The following is a 6,000-nucleotide window of genomic DNA, read 5'->3' as shown; positions in this document are numbered from 1 at the left end:
GAGAGAATAGGTGTCGATGCCAGGTAAATGAAGGGCTAGTGGGATTCCCCAGACAAGCCCTTGGGGGGCAGGAAGGGGTTGCTTTGTAGGTTTGTAAATCAGTGAGCCCTGGTCTGCATGTATGTGTGCTCTTTTTGTTGGTGAAGATTGTAATTATCAGTCCTTTGGGTGCCATAGGGCTCTGTCTTCCCGAGAAACAGCAGAAATTATGAAATCTTACACCTTTTGGGTTCTAGGAGAGGCTCACTGTAAAGAATTATCATCTGAATACAATAATGCTTAGGTCTGGTTGTACTCCTTTGTTAGCAATGGCCAACCTGAAAGTGGTCCTCTCCATTTTCATGATTGTCTCAGAAGATTAACTTCACTACCCACCAATCAGTCCCAACAAAAAGGTTTAGTTTTTTTGTTGTTGTTGTTTGTTTTTTCAAGACAGGGTTTCTCTGTACAGCCCTGGATGTCCTGGAATTCCCTCTGTAGACCAGGCTGGCCTTGAACTCAGAAATCCACCTGTCTCTGCTTCCCAAGTACTGGGATTAAAGGTGTGTGCCACCACCACCCGGCTAACAAAAAAGGTTTTAAAACAAACTGGTTACATTTTCTTCCCCCAGTTTCTTGAATCTTGTGCTGTACACAAACTCCCCCTAAGCAGAGAAATATTCCTATTTGCTCTCCATCACATACTTTAATCACACCTGGCTATACCTAGTTCTTTATACAAGGTTTAGTTCTCTTAAAAGAAAATCTAGGCTGGTGGTGGTATATGCTTTTAACCCCTGCTCTTGGGAGACAGAATCAAGCAGATCTCTTAAATTTGTGGCCAGTCTGGTCTACAGAGTGAGTTCCAGGACAGCCAGGGATACACAGAACTAATATTGTTTCAGAAAACTTAAAGAAAGAATGAAAGAAAGAGGGAGGAAGACAGGAAGATAGAAAGAACAGGATGGAAGGAAAAAAAGAGGAAAGAAAATCTAGCCAGGCCTGGTGACCCACACCTTTTGTCCCAGATCAAAGTCATCCTCGGCTACATAGTTTAAAGCCAACATAGTCTACTGGAGACTCTGTATCAGAAAAGAAAAGAAAAAAAAACTAAAAATGAAAAGCTTCTAGGGCCCCATTGACTTTTAGGTCTTCTCTTCTACAGGTTCCTTCCCCATTGTCAAGTTTATCCCTAAGCACATCCAACCCCAGCCCTCTAGGGGCCTCTCTTGGTGACTGTGATCTTCTCATAGCCTTATTTCCACAAGTTGCCTCTTTTGAGCCACATATGTGGAGATTTCTTCTTCTTTTCCTTTAAACCCTAATAGGTTTACTCATTTAAAAGACGTGTGTGTTAGTATTTGCCTGCACATGTCCAGAATCTGAAGAGGGCATCAGGTCCAGTGAAACTGGAGTTATGGATGGTTGTGGTGTTGTAGTTCAACAGACCCCCTCAAGGTCTGAGTTCAGGCACCCAACCCTTCAGCACACAGCTTGACGAAAGATAGATGCAAGAGCATGAGGTTTATTGTTCCACGTATGTGGGGTCACTCATCCTCGCAGGGAGACCTCACCCTGAACACAGAAAGCAGACATCCACATGCCCTTGTACGTGAGGTTGCTCAGCCACGCAGGCAGAGTCAACCCTGAACACAGAAAGCATGCATCTTTTATACCCTATTTGCAAGGGGGAGGGGGTGGATTACTACGAGTAATATATTTTTAAATTTACAGGTCAAGAGGGACTTTTGCAATAAGATTGTTGACAGTTTGTGGCCTTCCCTGGGATCCAGTAGCAGGAGGGGTGGGGAGGGGGTGGTGATTCAGGGAACTGTTACTTTTGTCTTGTCTTGGTCAGAACGGTCAGAACAGCTTGTAAAAATTTTGTTTATGTTCTCAAAAAACTCTGCTCTCTAGCTACCAGTGAAGGTCAGGAGCCTATCAGCTCCTCAGCCAGGCGGATCTCTGTATTACTTAAAGGGGAAGCTACTGATTAAGCTTTCAACAGCTCATCACAGAGAGGCACTAGGAAGGAACCTTGCTCTCCACAGTGGCTAATGTGGATGCTAAGGATCCAACCCAGGTCCTCTAAACCCCTGAGCCACTGCCTCAGCTCTAGATGTATGAAGATTTCTGTCAGAGACCAAACCCTAGAAAAACAGAGTTTCAACTGCCCTCACCTTGAAAATTCACCGACCTTGCGGTTTACTGATGAAACATCCCCCCCCCCCCCTTCTTCACACAAGGCTGATCAACCGGTTCTTTACCTGACCGAACACCTGGGATGGTCTGGGCGGAACCAGCATTCCAGGAAAGCTGCAGATGCCTCGAGCCACAGCCAGCATCCATTCCAGATGACCTTTCCTCCTCCTGTGCTTCTAGTATTCCCCTCAGCCCTTCCCTACTTCCTCCTCACTGAGGGTTCAAAACCAGGTGTTTTGCAGTTCATTAAAGAGGCCTTGACACAGAACCCCCATTTGCTTGGCCTCCCTCTTCTTTCCCACCCGTTTTCTCTTTCAAGCTTGGGTTCTCCTCGACACCCCGAATTACTAGGTCCTGCCAGTTGGGACAGATTTCAGTCACAGTCTTCTCTGTGTTGAGACACAAAGACAAGCAGAAGCCTCTTGCTCTAATCTTGCTCGCTCTAACTTTCTGACCTTGTCACCCACACTGTGTCTTCTTAGCTAGACTATTAGTGTCTGGCAGTGGAAATTCTGGTAAGGGCTTTAGTATGACCTGTTTCGACACTGGTAGTTTGATAGGTGGTCTGCCATCATACTAGACCATCTGTGCACTCCTTACAACTATAGTTTATAAGTTCAGAACACGTTGCACTTTCCAGTATTGTTATATAAGATAGAATTTTTGTTTTTATTATCCACCAGTTTATAAGGTAGGAGTTGTTTTCATTTTGCTGTTGTTGTTGTTGTTTGTTTTTTGTTTTTGTTTTTGTTTTGTTTTTTTGAGACAGGGTTGCCCTGGCTGTTCTGGAACTCACTCTGTAGACCACTCTAGAGACCTTGAACTCAGAAATCCACCTGCCTCTGCCTCCCAAGTGCTGAGATTAAAGGTGTGCACCACCACTGCTGTTTTTGTTTTTTTGTTTTGGCATTTCCTTGAGGTGTATTCTTAGGAAGAAAATATCTCTGGACAACGCATGCCCATGAAGTCTTTGGTCCTGACTTCACTCTTCATATCTAGTAAAATGTAAGTAATTTGGTCCATAACAGTGAAGAAACAACATTAGAAGTACTGGTGTGCACCCTGTCTTTTTTTTTTCTTTGTAGTTTATTATACTTACTTTAAGTGTTGTTTATGTTTATTTGACCTGGTAAGGTGATTGCTTCAGTCTGGAATTTGCAAGTTGAGCCAGGGTTTTTCTTTTCTTTAATATTTGTTTTTATTCATGTATATATGTCCTTGTAAGTGTATATTGTATGGGAGGTATAGCTAGGGTTATAGGCAATTGTAAACTGCACAGTATGGCTGCTGAAAACTAACCTTAGATCCTTTGGAAGAGAAGCATGAATTCTTAACCAATGAGCCATCTCTCCAACCCAGAGCCGTGGTGGTTCTTAAGGATGGAATGTGATCCGGGCCTGCCCAGACATGGCCAGGATCAACAAGTCATGCCACAATGTCATACTCCATCTTCTTTCATACCTATGGTTTGTGACTTTGGCTGTGGCTTTAAGTTATCTGAGTTCCCATTAAGAGGAAAACCAAGATTCGCACCTCCCTAGTAATAACATTCACCAACCTAAAGTATCCTATTCCTGTGAGACAGACAAAAGGAGGACTAAGGGGTGAGAATGTGTTCTTAGGTTCCAAAGATTTCTCTCTGGAATGAGGATGATTATAGTGGTTTCAGTGTGATTGGCGCAGGGAGTGGCACTATTTGGAGGTGTGACCTTAGAGTGGCTGTATCACTGTGGAATGGGCTTTAAGACCCTCATCCTAGCTGCCTGGAAGTCAGTCTTCTCCTAGCATCCTTCAAATAAAGATGTAGAACTCTCAGTTTCTCCTGCTGCAAGCCTGCCTGGATGCTGCCATGCTCCTGCCTTGATGATAATGGACTGAACCTCTGAACCTGTAAGCCAGTCCCAAGTAATCGCTGTCCTTTATAAGAATGATCTTGGTTGCGGGGTAGTGGTGGTGCACACCTTTAATCCCCCAGCACTTGGGAGGCAGAGGCAGGCAGATTTCTGAGTTCGAGGACAGCCTGGTCTTCAGAGTGAGTTTCAGGACAGCCAGGGATAGAGAAACCCTGTCTTGAAAAACAAACAAACAAACAAACAAACAAGCAAACAAAAAGATTGATCTTGTTCATAGCAATAAAACCCTAAATAAAACAGAAGTTGGTACCAGGGATTGGAGTATTGATGTGATAGGCCTGACCATGCTTTTGTTTGGAGGAATGTGGATTTGGGGACTTTAAGTGCAATGCTTTAAGTGGGGCTTAATGGTATATCCTAATAGGAATATGGAAGATTTTGTTGCTGAGGGTGATTGGATCTGTGAAAGCCTGGGTCTAGAGGCTTCAAAGGAGAACAATTTTAGTATGTGGCCAAGAGACTGTTCTTGTGATATTCTGGTGAAGAACATGGTTGCTTTTTTGCCCTTGTCTGAAGAGTCTGTCCGAGGCTAAGGTAAAGGGAGTCAAATTAATTGCATCGACAAAGGAGGTCGCCAAACAATCCAGTTTAGACTGTGTGCTATACTTTAGTCTCATGAAGACCATTTGAATGAAGCATGGCAAGCTTAAAAAGAATAAAAATAAAATATATGGTTCAAATATTAAAGGGCACTAAAAAGTAGAGTGGAGCTGAATTCTTTGTGTTCTAGGAGATAAAATTAAGAGATTGGTAACCTGGAAGCAAGTTCAGGCTTGGTGGTGGAGACTAGCAGATCTTTGAGTTCAAGGCCAGTCTGGTACAAAGCCACTTCCAAGTAGAAAAAACTTTGGTTCAGACTGGTTGTACACGCCTTTAATCTCAGCATTCGGGAGACAGAGCCAGGTAAGTCATTGAATTCAAGGTCAGTCAACAGAGCAAGTTCCCGAAGAGCCAAGCTTAGGCAGTGAAGGAGTTAGAAAACAGAAAGCTAGTGAGATAGAACAAGGGTGGCTATGTTCTCATTCCAGCAAGCAGCAGAATGTGCTTCTGGCTTTAGAATCTAGAGTAGAAGCCGGGCAGTGGTGGTGCACGCCTGTAATCCCAGCACTCTGGGAGGCAGAGGCAGGCGGATTTCTGAGTTCGAGGCCAGCCTGGTCTACAGAGTGAGTTCCAGGACAGCCAGGGCTACACAGAGAAACCCTGTATCGGAAAAAAAAAAAAAAGAATCTAGTGTAGAAGGAAACTACTGGGACAGTTGATGCTGGTTACTCGGAGCTAAGAAATTAGTGGCAATTAAAAAGAGACCAACATCCTTGAGGTGAAATCTGGGAAGTTTTCTGAAAGCACAAAGAAGCTGTGTTCCAAAGATAGCCAAACTTGTGCTCTATGCTTTAGCTGAACTTGGTAATATAGAAGAATCACTGAGGTGGTACTGGTTTTGAAGATTTGAATAGGTTATGAAGAACAACTGAGGCTTTGCACTGTGAGAGACCAGGGAAGGCCATTGGTGAAAGTGCAGCCTTAGTTGCAATTGACAGCCCAGAACTGAAGAGATCATGCAAAGAATTTGAGGCTTGGCACTATGAAGAGAGCCTATGAGAAGCTATTGGTGAAGCTTTATTGCAGTAGAAGACCCCATCATATTAGAGATGCCAGTACCATGGGATGATCACCAAGAACAGTAGCGGCAGTGGAGTAGATCAACCTGGGCTTGGAGTGCTACAGAGGGCAGAGCTGGAGAAGTGACCCACGCCCTCTGGAAGAGCCCAGAAGATCATGTGTGGATCCCAGATATTGGAACAAGAAGCTGTAACTTTGACGTTGCCTTGGAGACACCAAGACATTAGAGATGCCAGAGCAGTGGGATATCTTCTGAGGAAGCCTGTTCACAGGGAGTGGAACAAGC

This window comes from Apodemus sylvaticus, chromosome 22 (genome assembly GCF_947179515.1).
Source record: "Apodemus sylvaticus chromosome 22, mApoSyl1.1, whole genome shotgun sequence".
Taxonomy (NCBI): Eukaryota; Metazoa; Chordata; class Mammalia; order Rodentia; family Muridae; genus Apodemus; species Apodemus sylvaticus.
Note: the sequence above shows the minus strand (reverse complement) of the source record.